The 10000-nt window shown below is 40.1% G+C and overlaps 1 protein-coding gene across 5 annotated transcripts in view; it reads right to left on the bottom strand.

Annotated features, from left to right (window-relative positions):
• The window catches only part of pcdh15a (protocadherin-related 15a), a 564893-nt gene that overhangs the window by 258411 nt on the left and 296482 nt on the right, over window positions 1-10000 (bottom strand). The gene's annotated exons all lie outside the window — the stretch shown is intronic.

The following is a 10000-nucleotide window of genomic DNA, read 5'->3' as shown; positions in this document are numbered from 1 at the left end:
GTACAAACAAAAAGCACGCACGAGGCGGATAACAAACTAAAGGAGCTAGCATGGGAGCTAGAAAACAAAAAGGAACTTAGGATGGAAGCTAGCAAGAATCGAGCAGGAAACAGAAGTCGTACATCTAATATAAAAACAAACTTGGAAGCAGGGAACAAAAGGTAGTAAGCTAAAAACCGCAATCAAACATAGCTTACAAGACAAGATACGACAGGTAGCAACGACACTAATCCAGCAACTGACCGGAGGACAAAAACAGACTCAAATAGAAATGGGCTGATTGACACCAGGTGTGGCCAGGTGCCAATCAGCCGCAACCGAGGGGAAAACAACGCACAGGGGGAAAAAACAGGAAACAGACAAAATAAGAGCGCTGACAGGAACTATAAACAGGAAATACTAAACACACAGAGGAAACCAAGACAAATGCAGAGGAAATAAAAGTAACACAAACAAACCGTCAGGGGAAAGACTGACACAGACTACAGACGTTACAGACTTTTAATTCAAGTACCCTCTAATCGGAGCAAAGCGAAAGTGCGAACGTTACAGACTATTACAATGGTTCTCAACCTTTTTCAAGTGATGTACCCCATTGAAAAAAAAAGATCAAGAAGTAAAATCCTGTCATGAGGGCGGTTCTCCTGCCTTTTTTCCCTCTTGTTTTCGTACTCCCCTTCCCTCGTGTGTCTGTAAGTCTCCTACCCGGTCATCAGTTGCAGGTGTGCTGCCAGGCATCCGAGCCCACCTGCTTGTAGTCAACCATATCCAAAAAATCGCTGCCGTTGTGTCCTTGGGCAGGACACGTCAGCCTTTGCCCCCGGTCCCGCTCACACTGGTGAATGAATGATGAATGAATGATTGGTGGTGGTCGGAGGGGCCGTTGGCGCAAACTGGCAGCCACGCTTCCGTCAGTCTACCCCAGGGCAGCTGTGGCTACTGATGTAGCTTACCACCACCATCGTGTGAATGAATGATGAGTCCCAATTCTCTGTGAGCGCTTTGAGTGTTTAGAAAAGGGCGATATAAATCTAATCCATTATTATTATCATTATTATTATAATAATAATGAAAAATAGATTAGATTATATAACTTGCACACGCTGTTTAGCACAAGGAATTTGGCGGTCCATCCAGACGGTCCATTACGCTGGACCGTCTGGTTTTATCCTCCTCTCCGGGAGATCCAGTGCACTTTTCGAAAAGAAGACTGGAAAAAAAAAAACACCCAAGAGAAAATGTCTGTCATTGCCAGATAAAGTGTGTGCAAGTCTGAGAGAAGACAGACAGCACGGGTGCAGGGTCACATCGGTCCTTTGTGGGTCTCCTCTTTTGCCACGTCCCAGTTTCCTGGAAGTGCTGCTAAATGACCTCTGCTTCGCTGCTACAACCTGGAGGTGATTGACTGCGTATCGCCCACTTTCCCAATCCCGACTCCATCTTCCCCTTTAAGGTGTTCCGCTGGATCTTTTTTGTTTTTCCATTCCTCAGTAAGATAACCGTGGTCCGAGGCGACCTTTTCATGTTTTCTGGAAATTAGATATGAGACTCTGTGTGATGACGCCAGCTTTCCGGTGTTCTCAAGATACAGAAGTCTCATTTTCACTTCAGTTCCTCAGAGTCCTTACGCAATTGGACTACCGCACACCTGGGACCACCTCTGTCAATCAGGCGGCTAAGGCTGCTAACTTCGTGCATCTCACGGTTTTAGCTCTTCTCGTCATGCCGGTGAACAGCAGGTTCTACACCGGACCTGGGGAAGTGGGCCCATTAAGCTTTTCAATCTGGTCCGTCGGACATTCCCAAATATTTTTTTTACATCTTTAAGATGGAAAGTGTAGCTGCCATTATGATGTGTTGTCATCTTTTCTAATGACTGTAAGTCTCGCACTATATAAAGTATTTCAATGGTCGGAATCTGCACTTTTGCATGATTTACTAGTTACTATGGTCATCTAATTAGTTACTATGGTCATCTAATTAGTTACTATGGTCATCTAATTAGTTACTATGGGCATCTAATTAATTACTATGGTCATCTAATTAGTTACTGTGGTCATCTAATTAGTTACTATGGTCATCTAATTAGTTACTATGGTCATCTAATTAGTTACTGTGGTCATCTAATTAGTTACTATGGTCATCTATTTAGTTACTATGGTCATCTAATTAGTTATTATGGTCATCTAATTAGTTACTATGGTCATCTAATTAGTTACTCTGGTCATCTAATTAGTTACTATGGTCATCTATTTAGTTACTATGGTCATCTAATTAGTTATTATGGCCATCTAATTAGTTACTATGGGCATCTAATTAGTTACTATGGCCATCTAATTAGTTACTATGGGCATCTAATTAGTTACTATGGTCATCTAATGAGTTACTATGGTCATCTAATTAGTTACTATGGTCATCTAATTAGTTACTGTGGTCATCTAATTAGTTACTATGGTCATCTATTTAGTTACTATGGTCATCTAATTAGTTATTATGGTCATCTAATTAGTTACTATGGTCATCTAATTAGTTACTCTGGTCATCTAATTAGTTACTATGGTCATCTAATTAGTTACTATGGGCATCTAATTAGTTACTATGGTCATCTAATTAGTTACTATGGTCATCTAATTAGTTACTATGGTCATCTAATTAGTTACTATAGTCATCTAATTAGTTACTGTGGTCATCTAATTAGTTACTATGGTCATCTATTTAGTTACTATGGTCATCTAATTAGTTACTATGGTCATCTAATTAGTTACTATGGTCATCTAATTAGTTACTGTGGTCATCTAATTAGTTACTATGGTCATCTATTTAGTTACTATGGTCATCTAATTAGTTATTATGGTCATCTAATTAGTTACTATGGTCATCTAATTAGTTACTCTGGTCATCTAATGAGTTACTATGGGCATCTAATTAGTTACTATGGCCATCTAATTAGTTACTATGGGCATCTAATTAGTTACTATGGTCATCTAATGAGTTACTATGGTCATCTAATTAGTTACTATGGTCATCTAATTAGTTACTGTGGTCATCTAATTAGTTACTATGGTCATCTATTTAGTTACTATGGTCATCTAATTAGTTATTATGGTCATCTAATTAGTTACTATGGTCATCTAATTAGTTACTCTGGTCATCTAATTAGTTACTATGGTCATCTAATTAGTTACTATGGGCATCTAATTAGTTACTATGGTCATCTAATTAGTTACTATGGTCATCTAATTAGTTATTATGGTCATCTAATTAGTTACTATGGTCATCTAATTAGTTACTCTGGTCATCTCATTAGTTACTATGGTCATCTAATTAGTTACTATGGGCATCTAATTAGTTACTATGGTCATCTAATTAGTTACTATGGTCATCTAATTAGTTACTATGGTCATCTAATTAGTTACTATGGTCATCTAATTAGTTACTATGGTCATCTAATTAGTTACTCTGGTCATCTAATTAGTTACTATGGTCATGTAATTAGTTACTATGGTCATCTAATTAGTTACTATGGTCATCTAATTAGTTACTCTGGTCATCTAATTAGTTACTATGGTAATGTGTGTCACAGCAGCTCAGACGAGGCACCAAGCAGAGTGGGTGGGCAGCGTTTCCACAGAGTGTTTCCAGAGCCAGCCTGAATTTCGGGTGTCAGGGACGGACTTGGAAGGACATTTTTACAAGTGCTAAAGCTTAATGATGTATCAGATGTATCAGATCGTAGGCGTTTTTTTTTTTACCCTTCGCGTTCATATTTTGCTGTGTTTGTTGCATTTCGCTTGATTGTAAAATATGTTGATCTGGAGGGGGAATGATATCAATATTCAGTGTTTTATCTGTCCATTTTTCTGCTTATCTGCAGTTGGATTGCGGGGGCAGAAGCCTAACCTCCCTAGGGAGGCGTTCAGGTGGCATCCTGACCAGATGCCCGAACCACCTCATCTGGCTCCTCTCCATGTGAAGGAGCAGCGGCTTTACTTTGAGTTCCTCCCGGATGACAGAGCTTCTCACCCTATCTCTAAGGGAGAGACCCACCACCAGGTGGAAGAAACTCATCTAGGCAGCTTGTACCCGTGATCTTATCTTTTCGGTCATAACCCAAAGCTCATGACCATAGGTGAGGATGGGAACGTAGATCGGCCGGTAAATTGAGAGCTTTGCCTTCCGGCTCAGCTCCTTCTTCACCACAACAGATCGATACAACGTCCGCATTACTGAAGACGCCGCACCGATCCGCCTGTCCATCTCACGATCCACTCTTCCCTCACTCGTGAACAAGACTCCTAGGTACTTGAACTCCTCCACTTGGGGCAGGGTCTCCTCCAAAACCCGGAGATGACATTCCACCCTTTTCCGGGCGAAAACCATGGACTCGGACTTGGAGGTGCTGATTCTCATCCCGGTCGCATCACACTCGGCTGCGAACCGATCCAGTAAGAGCTGAAGATCCCGGTCAGATGAAGCCATCAGGACCACATCATCTGCAAAAAGCAGAGACCTAATCCTGCAGTCACCAAACCGGAACCCCTCAACGCCTTGACTGCGCCTACAAATTCCGTCCATAAAAGTAATAAACAGAATGGGTGACAAAGGACAGCCTTGGCGTAGTCCAACTCTTACTGGAAACGTGTCCGACTTACTGCCGGCAATGCGGACCAAGCTCTGACACTGATCATACAGGGAGTGGACCGCCACAATCAGACAGTCCCATACCCCATACTCTCTGAGCACTCCCCACAGGACTTCCCGAGGGACACGGTCCAATGCCTTCTCCAAGTCCACAAAGCACATGTAGACTGGTTGGGCAAACTCCCATGCACCCTCGAGGACCCTGCCCAGAGTATAGAGCTGGTCCACAGTTTCACGACCAGGACGAAAACCACACTGTTCCTCCTGAATCCGAGGTTGGACTCCTCTCCAGTACACCTGAATAAACCTAAACCGGGAAGGCTGAGGAGTGTGATCCCACGATGGTTGGAACACACCCTCCGGTTCCCCTTCCTAAAGAGAGGAACCACCACGCCGGTCTGCCAATCCAGAGGTACCGCCCCCGATGTCCGTCAGATGTTGCAGATTCTTGTCAACCAAAACAGCCCCATTTAGTCGATTTATACCTGCATAGTCCTTCCATCTTTACACATTCTATCATTGTAACTGAGCTCACTTGTGGATCATTAAAGTTTGCGTAAGTCTAAGTCTATGTCCTCTAAATTGGGCCTCCCCCCCAAGTCAAAACAACTGCCCAGACCTGTTCTACACAGTCTACAGGTGGAAGATATTTCAAAAAAGTTCTAAAAATTAGGATTCATCCGGAGGTGGCCAACTTTTCAAGAATCATAAGATCCACTTGGACTCAATCTGCTAAGCAAATCTAGATAAGGCAGAGCAGCCTTCAGGGAGGGAGATAATGTATGCCACACAGGTGGCACTGCCAATATTAACTACCACCCTCAACATTGTCCACATACCTTCCAGATTCTAATTAAGATTGAAGTGGACCAGGCTAAAACAGGTTCCTCCCCAGGACACAAGCTCACTATAAAATACATCACAATTACCACAAAACGGATGACTATTGTTCATATAAACTTGGCGTTTGCTTGGTGATCAATACTATCAACCCTCAGGTGAACACATTGCATTGATCCAATTTTAATATTTTAAACATTTCTCCCCAAAAAGTCGAGCCAAACCACTTTTTCCCAAGCAAGTTTGAACTTTTGTTGCTGTCAGTCACACAAGAGTTGGTCAAAATAGCAAAGGGTGAGGAGTTTAGAGTACCAGTAAAGTTGAAAGTACCAGTAAAGTTTAAAGTACCAGTAAAGTGGACAAACAAGTTTCCTCTATATTGAAGCATATTTATCTGATAGAAATATGTCACAAAACCCAAATCAAGTAAAGTTGCCACGTTGTGTAATTTGCAAATAAAACCAAAATGTAATCATATGCAAATCCTGTTCGATTTAAATTCAATTGAATTAACTGCAAAAACTAAATATTTAATGTTCTAACTGAGAAACTTGGTTTTTTTTTGCAAATAATCATTAACTTAGAATTTAATAGCAGCAACACATTGGTAAAAAAGCCCCTGTGACAACTTTTCACCACTGTGTTACATGGCCTTTCCTTTTAATAACACTCAGTAAACATTTGGGAACTGAGGAAACACATTTTTGAAGCTTTTCAAATTGAATTATTTCCAATTCTTGCTTGATGTACAGCTTAAGTTGTTCAAGAGTCCGGGGTTTACCTTGTGGTATTTTAGGCTTCATAATGCACCACACATTTTCAATGGTAGACAGGTCTGGACTAAAAGCAGGAAAGTCTAGTACCCGAACTTTTTTTCTATGAAGCCACACTGTGGCTTGGCATTGTCTTGCTGAAATAAGCAGGGGCGTCCATGATAACTTTGCTTGGATGAAAACATATGTTATTCCAAAACCTGTATGTACCTTTCAGCATTAATGGTGCCTTCACAGATGTGTAAGTTACCCATGCCTTGCGCACTAATGCACCCCCATACCATCACACATGCTGGCTTTTCCAGTTTTCAATTATCAACTGAGTTTCGTTTTTTTTAATTATTTCCGCTTGTGGTGTGCCTCCGGAATTTTTTCAACGCAAAAAAAAATGTGCCTCGTCTCAGAAAAGGTTGAAAAACACTGCTTTAATGGATACAATGAAAAACTTAAGCATATAAATTCAACTTGCTTTTCCCCTTTTACTGGTACTTTGAGATTATGGTTCCACGGATATTGTAAATACAATTTACTATTGTCATCTTTTGTGGTCTGTTTGCTTTTGGACTCATTGGGCACACTTGTTTGTTTTGTCACCATGACTACCAATTGGTTTTCACCTGTCATGTCACGCACCTGGTGTATTTGAACTCACGCACCTGTTTTCAAGCACCACAGCACTATTCAAGCCTGTAGTTGCCAGGCAGTCAGCCTGGCGACATCACCCTCTACACACCCTTGCTGATGATCCATGCTCTTTTCTCGTCCTCCGTAAGTTTTATTATTCATGCCACAGTTTGCAAGTTTTGTTTTATGTCCATAGTTTATGTTGTAGTAATAGTTTTGTTTCGTAGCCAAGTTTTTGTAGCGCTTTTTGTTTGTTCCTTTTTTTGAGTTAAGATTAAAATATGTCATTCCCTTCACGCCATGTCCGGTCCAGTCGATTTGCACCACGGGAAAACAAACCGCATCATGACAACAAAATTATTATTTGTTGTCTTTAAAAATAAGTTTTGTCCAAAAAAAATAAAAATGTTTTGTGGCAACATGCGTCTTATGTTTGGGTCAATACATTATTTTCCTAGTATATGTTTTTTTTTTTTTTTTTTGACTAAAACAAGTAAATATTAAATAAATATTCTCATCCCGTTTCATTCTTTATCCTTTTTTTAATTATCTTGGTGTAGATCAGGCCATCAATGTCTTGTTAATATTACACGTTCTTGGGTTTTAATCAAAAGGTGAAGCAATATCCTGCATTTAATGCGAGGAACGGCAGGAAGTGGCAATAACAATGTCATCACATTAAACTTTTACAACGGACATGGAATTAAAAAAAAAAAAAGACTTGGGAAAACGTGGTCGTCCTCACTTTAGATATTCAAACACGACAGAAGAAAGTAGGAGGTTTTCAGACCTTAAAATTGATGATAGGGAATGTTACGTTTTTTTTCCCGAAGTGTTACATAATCTAATTCTAAGACAAAAAAAAAAAAAAAAAAAAAAAACGTGCTGTGGTTCATAGGGATACTAGGGCCCCAGCTAGCAAGTTTTTTTGGGATACAATCTGTGTCTCAGCAAAGTTCTATCCTTAATGCTGGCCCTACGGTACTAACTAGTACCGTATTTCCTTGATTTGCCGCCGGGTATATAGTATGTGCCTGCCTAGAATTACTGCCGGGTCAAACTGGTTTCGCAAAATATTATTTTTATTAGCGCATGTCAAAAATTTCCACAGGGTCAAACTCGTCACGTCACGAGTGACACTTCACCTGTCATCATTTTCAAAATGGAGGAGGCTGATTTCAATCGTTTGAAATCACATAAAGGGAAGAAGATTAAGAGCTATTCAGTAGGATTTAAGGTCCAAGCTATTGAATATGCTAAAAAGAACAGTAAGCAGCTATGTTTTATTAATATACCGTAGCTGCGTGTGTCAAATATGAGTCATTAAATGACTCCCGCCTCCTTCTTGCGACTACTCGGCTGCAGAAGAAGTGACAACAAGCAGCGATCGTTTGTATTTTCTTCTCGCTTGCAGTTTTAACATGGAGGATTACATATCTAAAATAAAACAGTTTTCTAAACCGGACTTTCAATGGAAGCAGGAGGTAATAAAGGAAGATCTGCATCGAGAGAGAGAGAGACTTTTAAAACTGAAGAAAGATAAGGAAGACTTTTATGAACGAGTTATCGATGCTTTTGATCAGAAGGAGCTGCGCATGGACTTCATCAATCAATCATCAATCAATGTTTATTTATATAGCCCTAAATCTCAAGTGTCTCAAAGGGCTGCACAAACCACAACGACATCTTCGGTTCAGATCCCACGTAAGGGCAAGGAAAAACTCACAGCCCAGTGGGATGTCAATGTGAATGACTATGGGAAACCTTGGAGAGGACCATGGTATTGGTATTGGTTCTGTATTGAGTTCGGTCTTAACTTGTTCACCGATCCTTATATAGAAGGTACTACCACTAGTTGATGTCTTGACATCAGCCTTCATTTATAAGTAAAGGTAAGACCATAATAACGTTTTTTTTTTAAATTAAATGTGCTTTTCATAATGGTATCCTTACATCACACTCAAATTTATAAGCGCAGGCCTAAATTTACCGCATGCCTTTGGTAAGCGCCGGAGTGAGAAGAGGTTTTAGAATAATTAGCGCCCCGGCGGCAATTCAAAGAAATACGGTATTAGCTAATCGCTAGACATGAACATTACTTTGTGAGAGTGTGACTAAAAAGTGCTGGGAAGAAGAACTTGTCGACGATCATAGAATTAAAGAAATAAATCATCCAAATCATGACTGAACATGTAGTCGGTGAAGAAGTCGGAGCGTAGCACTGCGGGCGTACTGAAGCAGAATGAGTAGATGACACCAGCCGAGGACGTTAAAATACTATCGAATCGGCGAGAATGTATTAATAAAAAGAAAAAGAAGTCGCTGATGGTGTGTTTGACAATTAGGCAGCTCGAGGAGATCCCGTCAAAATGTCATGTCTTGTGATCATGTTTTGTTCAGTTATGTTCCATTTTGCGGAAGACTCCATTGTTTCCTGTTTTTGCACTTCCTTGTTTGTTTTGCTTCCATGACTACCCATTAGTTTTCACCTGTCCTCATGTCACGCACCTGTCTCACATTTTGCACTCGCACACCTGTCACTAATCATGTCTATTATTCAAAGCGAAAGTTGCCAGGAAGTCAGCCTGGCGACTTTACCTCCACTCTGCTTCATGCCAAGTTTACGATTCTTGCTGCTTGTTTCATAGTTCCATGCCAAGTAAGTTTTTGTTTATTGTTCATAGTTTCTGCCTCTGTACAAGTTTTGTTTCATTAGTCAAGCTTGTTCTCCGCCATTGTGCGCGCCTTTTGTTTGCTTCTTTTTTTGTAGTTATAGTGTTAAAATAAAAGATGTCATTACTTTCACGTCTTGCCCGCTCCAACTTTCCTTTGCGTTCCACAAAAACAAACCCCAGAGTCCACGTAGTGACACAAAATTAAATCTCCAAAGTAAATTCTGTGCATAGTTATTATAATACTTGATACAGAAACTGTAGTTATTTGTACTTTGTTCTATTCTAATGTTGTTCATACAATGTTCCTATTCTGAAAGTTAGTTTTTCTTTTTGAAAGACATGTTAAAAATGTGCAAGGAATTAATAGATTTTTACTGCATTTCAATGGACGACACTGTTTTGCAGTTAACATTTTTCAAAGCAATTAAACCCGAGGTACGTCTGTTT

The sequence above is a fragment of the Nerophis ophidion genome, linkage group LG09, assembly GCF_033978795.1.
Source record: "Nerophis ophidion isolate RoL-2023_Sa linkage group LG09, RoL_Noph_v1.0, whole genome shotgun sequence".
NCBI classification, from domain to species: Eukaryota; Metazoa; Chordata; class Actinopteri; order Syngnathiformes; family Syngnathidae; genus Nerophis; species Nerophis ophidion.
Note: the sequence above shows the minus strand (reverse complement) of the source record. Positions and strands in the feature narration are given on the sequence as shown.